This window comes from Dreissena polymorpha, chromosome 3, assembly GCF_020536995.1.
Source record: "Dreissena polymorpha isolate Duluth1 chromosome 3, UMN_Dpol_1.0, whole genome shotgun sequence".
NCBI classification, from domain to species: Eukaryota; Metazoa; Mollusca; class Bivalvia; order Myida; family Dreissenidae; genus Dreissena; species Dreissena polymorpha.
In genome coordinates this window covers 107,498,342-107,509,005 of record NC_068357.1, presented here as the reverse complement: position 1 = coordinate 107,509,005, position 10,664 = coordinate 107,498,342, and the positions used below count along the sequence as shown (strand labels likewise).

The 10,664-nt window shown below is 32.0% G+C and overlaps 1 protein-coding gene across 1 annotated transcript in view; it reads left to right on the top strand.

Annotated features, from left to right (window-relative positions):
* The window catches only part of LOC127870885 (uncharacterized), a 385,033-nt gene that overhangs the window by 106,093 nt on the left and 268,276 nt on the right, over positions 1-10,664 (top strand). The window lies entirely within an intron of this gene.

Below are 10,664 nucleotides of genomic sequence, written 5' to 3'. Positions count from 1 at the left end.
TAACAGCGCAATATTATACGGTTACATATGATCGATATAGCCAGCACGCAGGTTTTGTTAAAAATGTATACAAATTGCGAAAATAATTAGTTTGTTTCTCATTGATTGTGTTTTGTTGTTTGGCAATACATTTTTAAAAGGATAAAAAAAAGAAATGTTCATTTACATAGAAAAACAAATTTTGCTTTCGTGTTCGCTGGGGAATCCGGGTCCGTTCGCCCTAATTTCTGTTCGCCCTAAATCCTGTTCGCCCTAAAACCTGTTCGCCCTGGGTCCGTTCGCCCTAAATTTTATTATCAAAGCAGGGAAGCAATACATATAACGAAATTTGTTATCTTTTATAACATTTTAATATATAAATGACAATTTAAGCTACAAACTTGCCTATATGTGTGAAAAAACAAGAAGGCGCTCTTTAACGTGTAAGCGTGTTTGTAACAAAGCCGTCGAATGCCAGTAATTTTCTCTTATTGTTTAGTTATTTAAAAACGTAAATGATTTATATATCATTCACGTTCCATAAATACATCAGTTCTCTTTGTATATACATATGGGGCCTGCTTTCTGCGGACGATATATACAAATTTCATGAACTTACAATGACATCGGCAAATTTCACTGACAATACGGCTTTAATTGCTTAAAATATAGTTCTGTTATAATTAATTAATAATAATCTTATTACTTAATGTATTTATTATAATTGAACATTTTCTTTGAGACCAATTTCTACACAATTTAAAATATACCGCTCTGTTTCATTTACATAATTTATGTTTATTTTCTTAATCATACGCTAATAATCATATTAAAGATCATTTCTAAAAAAAATGATAATAACAGTTCTGTTTTATAAACATGATTTATGCATGCATCAATATTAAGTATACACTTTAGGATAATAGTTTCAACTTCATAATCATATTCTACATAACTAATTTCTATATGATTTAGTAATTGTTCTCAATGTTAACTATATTAGGTAATTACGACACTCAATCAATCAATCAATTAACACAGATCGTTATCTCTATAATCTCTTAATTAATCGACACCGATCAATAAAGGCCGGTTGCTACTTCACACCGCGCAATACACGCGAGAATTATTGGAAGTTGATCAGTTTAGTAAATTGAATATTGATGATGTTTTTTTTAGATATAATGATGTTCATATGAATTTTTAATTTATTTGCCTATGCAGGGATCGACAAGAGTACAAGAATTTAGATAATCCGACAGACGGTGGTTATATATTGCTGAATGAAAGAACCATAAACAACGCAAGAAGTTACACTCAAAATATCATAATCTTAATGACTATATTACACATATAAATGCACAAATAATTTATAAATTTAATATATACAGCTTATATATAGAATAATAAATGATGCACTTTATATTGTGTACATATTTGTAATATTTAAATTTCCATTTTAACTTATTTAATAATTTTAATTAATCATAATTAATAAAGTTTTACTTAATTTCAATTAACAAAATTTTATAATTATTATTGCATATTTTTTAAAGTAACTATTGCATATTGTTTAAAATGACTAGTGCATATTGTTTAAAATAACTATTGCATATTGTTTAGAATAACTATTGTATATTGTTAGAAATACTTAAGGAATTGCGCAGTCCGTATCACGCATTAAGCCCATTTTTCACAAAACCACATCGGTATACTTTTTGTGCTAGGTGAGCTACAAATTCTAACATATGGAAAAATACATTGATGTACTATAATAAAACAGTTTAGTAAGCTAAGAGAGCGAGTAGCAAATTCCAATCTAAATTGTTTACCAAATCAAGAACGCAAACGTAAGCTTCTTTAATTAATTACATCTATAATGGATCAAAGGATATTAGCGATTAACGCTAATTCGAATAAGTCGAAGAATGGTAGCATTTAATGCTAATTGAAAATGAAATACGATAGAGACAACATTCACTAAGACCGTAATGGACAGAACAAATTATTAAGAACTAAATAATTTATCGTACGTAAATGAAAATCCCGTTACCAGTTACATTAGATGGAAATAATGAAATCCTTAAGGAACATTAAAATATATAGAAAAAGTACGTACGATATGTTTTTATTATATGCAATTGACAAATTAAATTAAACTAACCAGTTCCACATAGCCGATGCTGCCACCGTTCACAAACGTCGCGTGTAATCGCATGTTGTCTTGGTCGTACCTCCAAATTGCACGAAATGCACAATACATTATCCATTTTTGAAATAATAGAACCAGACATTTGAGCTCCATTTTATATACTGTGATAATTCACAGTTAGGTTATTCCGAACATATCAAACAAAAAAGTGTTACCGAAATATAAAAGACGGCGCTCTTTAACTTGTAAGCGTATTTGTAACAAAGGCCAGTAATATTCCCTAATTGCTTTTTATATTAATTAATGATGAAATCTAAGGTACAAACTTGCTTACATGTGTGAAAAATCAAAACGGCGCTCTTTAACTTGTAAGCGTGTTTGTAACAAAGGCCAGTTATTTTCACTAATTGCTTACTATATTAATTAATGAAAACTTAAGGTTCAAACTTGCTTATATGTGTGAACAATCAACTGTTCATACCCCGATATGCACATGATAATATAGGGCGAACGAACCCAGGGCGAACGGACCCAGGGCGAACGTGTAACTAGGGCGAACGGACCCGATACCTTCGCTGGGTCGTCTGCACTGAGGAAGGTATAGCGTCCATGACCTTAATTTATGGAAGGCATAATTGTAAATATCTTTGATCTTCATCAGTTTTTTTGCCAAAAATTATATACATGTACTTAAATTAGCATTGAATTCAGTATTTATGAAGATGGCTGGTCTTCTGATAAACAAGAATTGTAATCAGGCCTTTTTGTATAAATTAATCATGTTAAAATTGCCAGAAACCAGCTTTTTATGGCTTTGTAATTTTAAATAAAATCTACCAATTTATCACTACTTACAAATAATGTTTGAAATTAGCAGGAAATGATTTTCAGTGCGCAAATATTATGATTATGCATTAAATAAGTGCAAGACATATATTGAAGTAAAAAGAATAGGCAATAATTATATATTGCTATTGAAATATCACATGCTTTTTTTCTATCTTTAATGAATAGGCAATAAATAGTGCTCGATTTATTTCTATTTATAATGAATTGGCAATAAATAATGCTCTAATTTTTTTTATCTATAATTAATTAGCAATAAATAGTGCTTGTCTTTTTTCTATCTATAGTGAATTGGCAATAAATAGCACTAAACATTTTTCTGTTACAATGGATTGGCAATAAAGAGTACTCAATGTATTTTGTTTTTCAAATAATTTGGACAGAAATCGGGACTAAATAATGAGTTGACAAAAAATAGGGTTAGGGCTTTCACTGAAGAAACCAATTTATTGCTTATTCGTTAAATGAATTGGTAAAAAAGGGGCTAATGAATTGGATTTATCTGATTTATAACCAATTTATTGACAATTTTGGTACAATTTGCTTAAGATTTTTTTTGGGGGGGAAAGTACCGGTATAAATTAATGTTACCTTAAAGGAAATCACATTTTCTCCCTTTTAAATGATCTTAGTTTTGTTTAAGTACAAATTATTTTGCAACAAATTCATTAAAAAGATTTCAGAAGGTTACAAATAAATAATTCTGATTTTTATTTCAACAGTGTGTTTGTGCCCAACCAAGCGTGAAACAGATGCTGTTCAGTTAAAGATAATCTCTCACAGGATGTCATTCTCGATCTGAAACAAAGAGGCGATTAGCTGTAACAAAGAGGCGATTAGCTATCTGATACCAATCAATGATCGTTGGGCTTGTGTGCACACAATCAATCAATGATCGTAGGGCTTGTGTGCACACAATATGATGACTTTATATGCTTCAGTAATAAACCAGACCAGATTTCTTGCTATAAAGATTAGCACAGACTACAATTATAGTGTAAGTAATGAACTTGGCCATTCTCAAAAGTGTTTCCACTTAAGAAAAAGTGTCGTAAGTTGCGACAATGGCGATCGGCAGCAAACCCCTGAGCATAGTAGACATCAACTTAACCATGTTTCATACGCCCCAGGGTCAGGATTTATTGAAACATTGTAGACAGCCGGTAAACCATGTGACATACGCCCCAGGATCATGATATATTGAAACATAGTAGACAGTCACTAAACCATTTTACATAAGCCCCAGGGTCATGATATATTGAAACATAGTAGACAGTCACTAAACCATGTTACAAAAGCCGAAACATAGTAGACAGCCACTAAACCATGTTACATAAGCCCCAGTCATAATTTATTGAATCATAGTATAAGACAGCTACTAAACCATGGTATATACGCACTAGGGTCATGATTTATTGAAAAAAGTAGACAGCCACTAAACCATAATGCATACGCCAAAGGGGCATGATTTATTGAAACATAGTAGACAGCCACTAAACAATGTATATTGTTACATAAGCCCCAGGTTCATGATTTATTGAAACATAGTAGACAGCCCCTTAACTATGTTATATACGCCCTAAGGTAATGATTTATTGATACATAGTAGACAGCCGCTAAACAACTTTTCATAAGACCCAATCAATATTTATTGAAACATAGTAGACAGACACTAAACCATGTTACATAAGCCCCAGGGTCATGATTTATTGAAACATAGTAGACAGCCACTAAACCATGTTGCATACGCGCAACAGTCATGATTTATTAAAATATAGTAGAAAGCCTCTAAACCATGCTACATAACATATATAAAATGTGTGGTTTCAGAGATGTACTCTTTGATAAACACGTCATTCAAAATCATAATGTTACTGAAATTACATAAAATCGGACATGACTGTTGTAATTTTTAACATACCACAATAAAAATCAAACATGAACAACTTCATAACACACAGGAACAATGTATGAATGTTGTAAGGTGTAGGAGAACTTCTCAGAACAAATGTGAGTCTACAGACAGCCAGACGGAAAGAGGTCATTTGTTATTTATTGTACCCAGTCAACTTCTTACTGTGAGGGGGAGGTTATAACATAAATTACTATGGGGATATTCAGCAATCAGAAAAACTATTATAATATTATAATTACACAAATCTAAGTAAGTGCATTTAAACCAAGTACAAAGTCAATATTCTAACTGCCCCAATAGTTTTGGAATACCAACATAATTAAAGGCACCTCTTACAACGCAATAGTTTCCAGTGAAATAAACATAATTGTCTTGCATAACTACGGATGCCTTTCAATTTGCATTTACATGTAATTATATTTGGTGAACTGATGCTTTAAGAATCTACTCAATTAAATCATTTCAATTAGTAATATGTACATCAGTAATAATGTTACTTTAAACGCACCGTTCCATGGATTAGCAAAAGGACATTTTTATTTTCATTAGATCCCCCAAAAGAAACAGTACATTAAAATTGAAACGGATAAAACATGTTTGTATAAAGCTCTAGTAACACTTTTCGATGCTAGTTTGAAAAAGACATACAGTGAACCCGAATTTTTTCCGAAAACGTCCGTTCCGGCAGAAATTTCCGGATTAACGAATCTTCCAAAATGTCGAACCAGTGCCGTTTCAATAGTTTAATACTTTTTACCTTATGATGTAAATCATATGTTTATGAACATTAACATACTTATTTCGCATCAAGAATGATATTTTCTTGTTATGCAGACTTTTATTTAGTTCATTTAGTTTAAAAAATCAAATGTTGTTAAACAATGTAAATACAATAGCGCGTAACCGAGTTGTAGAAATTTTAGAAATGTTATCATTTGTAACATGATAAATATGTAACTCATAAATATATTATTCAGGCCAAATTATTCTTTTAAAATAGTCAACAGTACTATATACACTGTAACTACAATAAAACGCCATGAGGTTTTCCAGCATTTTGGGAAAAGGAGTCTGGTCAAATTGGGATTTTTTTAATCGATAAAATGGCAAATTTGGGAATTTCTGTTTTAACAGAAACGACCATATTGGGATTTTTTTATCAACAAATATTGACACAACATATCTTTTCCTGGCCATTTTGGATAAAAATCATATAAATTATGGTCATATATATTTTGAAGATGTATAAAAAATATAATTGAGATATATAGTCTTATAATTATCAGTCATTAGACTATTCTTTAAAAAATAATAATTATGTGTAAATTGACAGAAACACAATGCCCCTTAATGCGCTGCTTTGAAACCATATATTTTACCTTTGACCTTTTAGGATGTCCTTGACCTTTCACCACGCAAAATGTACAGCTCCATGAAATACACACGCATGCCAAATACCAAGTTGCTATCTTCAATATTGCAAAAGTTATGACCAAAGTTTAAGTTTTGTGACACATACAATGACAGACAGACAGACACATACAATGACAGACAGACAGACACATACAATGACAGACAGACAGACAGACGGGCCAAAAACAGTATACCCCCGATCATTGAGATTTTTTTTAATATTTCGGTTTGGGATCGGGTCCGTTTGCTTTGATATCGGGTCCGTTTTACGGCCTTTTTTACATGGAAAAAACCCCCAGAATGCGGATAACATTTCATCCTACGATAAGGTTACTTATGGCGTACAGGACGGCGAATCTCTCACCGATGTAGTTCATATAGCCCAGAGTTTGCTTCCTCATGAACTTGTTATATCCTCGGTTGTCACTGCCGATCTTTGTGTTGAACTCTTGTGCAATGGTTGACAGTCTCTTGTAAAAGATGTAATTGTCGTCCACTTCACTGTCGATCATCAGGGCGTAGCACCGGATAATGACCATACTGTTCCGCTTCTTCTTAATATGAAAAGATGTTGACACGATTCGTGGTCCGTGGTCCCGATGAGTGCTCTATGTACTCTATGGAAAGCAGCAGAACATCTCCTTGAATGTGTGCTTCATCCGTCTGCTCATGCGGAGAGAACAGCAGTTACTCACTTGCTACTGCCAAGAACCAGTCCATTTCTATAATGGGGATGTTGATTTTTCTCATCTTGTCTTCCTGGCCTCGTATATGGTTCGGACATTCCATGTACCGATGGTGGTGAAGGTATTGTGGAGAAGATCTTCAGTCGGTCGGCTACAAATTGACTCTGGCCTTTCACCGCCCGTTTGCATACGCCCTCCAGCTGGATGCCCATCCTAGGTCAGGTTCGTGATGTATGATGTTATTTTATTAGGCGTTTCTGTAGTTAGAAGGCAAGATTATACAAAACTGTATGAGAAATAGAGCGGAAACGGCTGATTTCAATTGTCCTGTATAAACAAAGACAATAATTTTGAAGTGTCTCGCCCATTGAATGCCAACAAACACGTCAGGTAGCATTAAAATGCAACTATCACGGACAGTCTGTTTTGCTAACCATGTTATGTATGCTCACTTTATTCATTGGGTAATACAGACAATTGTCTGAATCTCAGGAGACATTACTTTCAGTAAAATGAAATATCACTTGCTTAGATTACGAACCTTATAAACCACAAACAAGCTGTATTATCTTATAAAACATAGAAGTAAGATTGTTAACGTTTTTCAAACGAAAATCTCTATCCAGCCGAAACTGCAACATACTCACTTAAGACATGGCGTGATTATTACAAATGATGCCCGTCACAATAACTTAATTATAACTCGTACTTCTTGGGTTCATATAGGGACAACGTACATTGAGTACTTCTTATTAATTGTTGGATGTGTGGTTCTTACTACGGAACATTCTGATGCATGGATAAATTGTGATATAATCCCACACTTATTCCCCATCACTAGCAAAAGTGTCACGTACAACTACAAAGCACTAAGATCGAATGTCACGAATTTTCTTTTATCATTGTATAATTCAATAACATTACAATGTGTCGCGTTCGATTATAAATATAGTCGGCGAATGTCAAGGTCTTAAGTCAAGGTCACTTGCTTAATTTCCTGGACTTAAAAGGGACATCGTGATCATAAGTGAAGATAATTTATGGTCGAACAGATCCATTGTTGATAGATTGAGCTATTTTGCAATGCCGTCTATTTTATCTTTGTCTGACATGGCGTTCATAACATTTTATTAAACAAATTCAGATAAGTTTAAAGCTCTGTATTTAGATACAGATCTGCGGAAATGTTGATTTACTCTCGGTTTCGTTATAATTTGTATAAATACTGTACATTTTCCGTGCGTCGTCTTAAATTTCAACATGCGTTGTTCCAAAAACGACAAATTCATGAGCTATTGCTCAATATTGACATTCGCGTATCATATTCCGTTTTAACTACCAGTTAATCAGCTTGTAATCGGTGTGTCGAACAAATACCAGACAACAGCTTTTAAGATTGCTATAATTGCGTTAACAACTGCATATTTTAAATCAACCTCAGCTGTTGATCATACGTTTGATAATGTAAATCGAATTGTACTTAATGTTTTTTACTTATAAACCATGGTGTATGGAATTGTGCTCCATATGATTTATCTACAATTTCTTAATGAAGCACATATACGCTCCTTGAACTTGCTATTTTATCTTATTTCAATAAAATTTATATTTAACCACATGCTTTTGAAAAAGGGCTTTTGCGTTGTCATTCCAAGACAAATGTATACGATTCAAAAACAACATTCACTCCTTTGGTTTAGAATTGATATGTGATATGTTTAACAAATCTTTAAAGCTGGACTGCACGATTTTGTCAAATATTTATGAATTTATATAAAATGTGTGAAAAACTTATTATAAAAATTAAAATAAAAGATAAGAAGAACATGTGTCGCAAAATACGAAATAAGCCAGATATTTTATTCTGAAATCGAAAATGTCTGTACAGTCGAAGTCGCAAGCATGTATATCATGCATGTACGATGTGAATCTAAATTTAGTTTTACGGATCATTTTAATTTCCTGCAACGATATATATTCATACGACACACGAACACTAATACCGATCCTAATAAAAAGACGAATGCTTCGGTTATTGTAGGAAAATATGTACGAAATATCTTCGATACAATCGGCTCGGGGCGCTAATTTGTCTTTGCTGCATTTTATGAAATTCGTCTTCAATGTATAATTGTTCGTGCCTATTTTGTGTTATTGTAACATTTTTTTTTTTATTTTTTTTTTTACATTTTTTTTTTTATTCAATATAATACATACAATGTATACATGTATATTATCATACAACATAATGGTTGTACAAAGCAATTAAGTTTAGACATGTTATACAAGATATGCTAATATATATTTTTTTAAAAGAGAAAAAAAAGAACAACAGAAGAATAGTTATGAAAAATGATGAGTTGTATAAAGTCGGAAGAAAGCATACTGGACTTGTGTGTTTTGTTGTATATTCACAATGATCTTATAAGATGGAAAAAAATTATATACAAAAATATTTTAGAAATATAAACTAACATTAGAGTGAAATGTATATAAGTGGACAAACATTATAAGAATTTAATCCGATTCCATTTTTGTGCAAAGATTTGAAATGTGTCATTACTGAGGGCTATTTCTTTCTCAATCTGGATTTTTAGTTTAAGACTATTGACAAAACAATTAAAATTTGGTACTTGTTTTTTGTACTTCATGTTAAAGATAAAATATTTCATCAATATAAGAATAAAATTCACAATATTATTACAGTCTATTGATTTCAATGAGTAAATTCCGAAACTTACATTTAAGAATGATAGTTTAACGTTTAGTTGCTGTTGTTCAAGAAAAGATACTAATTGATTCCAAATAGGCTGGATGTGTTTGCACTCCCAAAAAAGATGTTCTATAGTTTCGATGTTTTCACCGCAGAAGTCACACAGATTTGAGTTAGATAATTTACATTTAAAGAGATATTTATTTGTAGCTATTATTCTATGGATGTATTTATATTGAAAATTTCTCAGTGTGCTTTCAATAGTTGCTTTATATGGCATGGTAAATATATGTTTCCAATTAAGTTCATGTTCTCCGAAAAGGGCTTGCCATTTATTTTGGGGTTTGGAGTTTTCTGTAGGTTTTTTAATTTGCAGTGTGTAAAATATTTTATTCGGTTTGTTTTTTCTTCCAAGTATGTTTTCTACGAATGTTGTTTGAGTACATGGTGTATTATTTGTATTGATTTCAGATTTAATATGCATGGGTATGCTTTTGATTAGTGTGTAGTACTTCAGAAAATTATTTGAAGGTATTCCGTATATGTAGCATATATCATCAAAAGAGTAGAAATCCTTGATTCTGTAGTCATATAATTGGTCGACATATTTAATGCTTCGTTCAAACCAATCTTTATAGAAAAACGTCTTATTGTTTGAAGTTATGTCTTTATTGTTCCATAAAATAGTTTTACTGCTGGTTTTGGTTTCTAGGTTATAAGTGACATCACTCCATGCTGATAGAACATCAGACAGAAATATGTTTTTGTTTGCAATTTCATGTAAGATAGTATTGCTGATGTTACATTCAAAGAGTAAGGAGTCACCATATTGTTTTAGGATTTTCTGGTAGAATAATTTCCAATTACTCGTATTGGTATTATCTAGGTATCTTTTAACCCAGCTGCATTTGATTGCATTCAAGAATGAGTCAATGTTCGTTAATTGAATACCTCCATTTT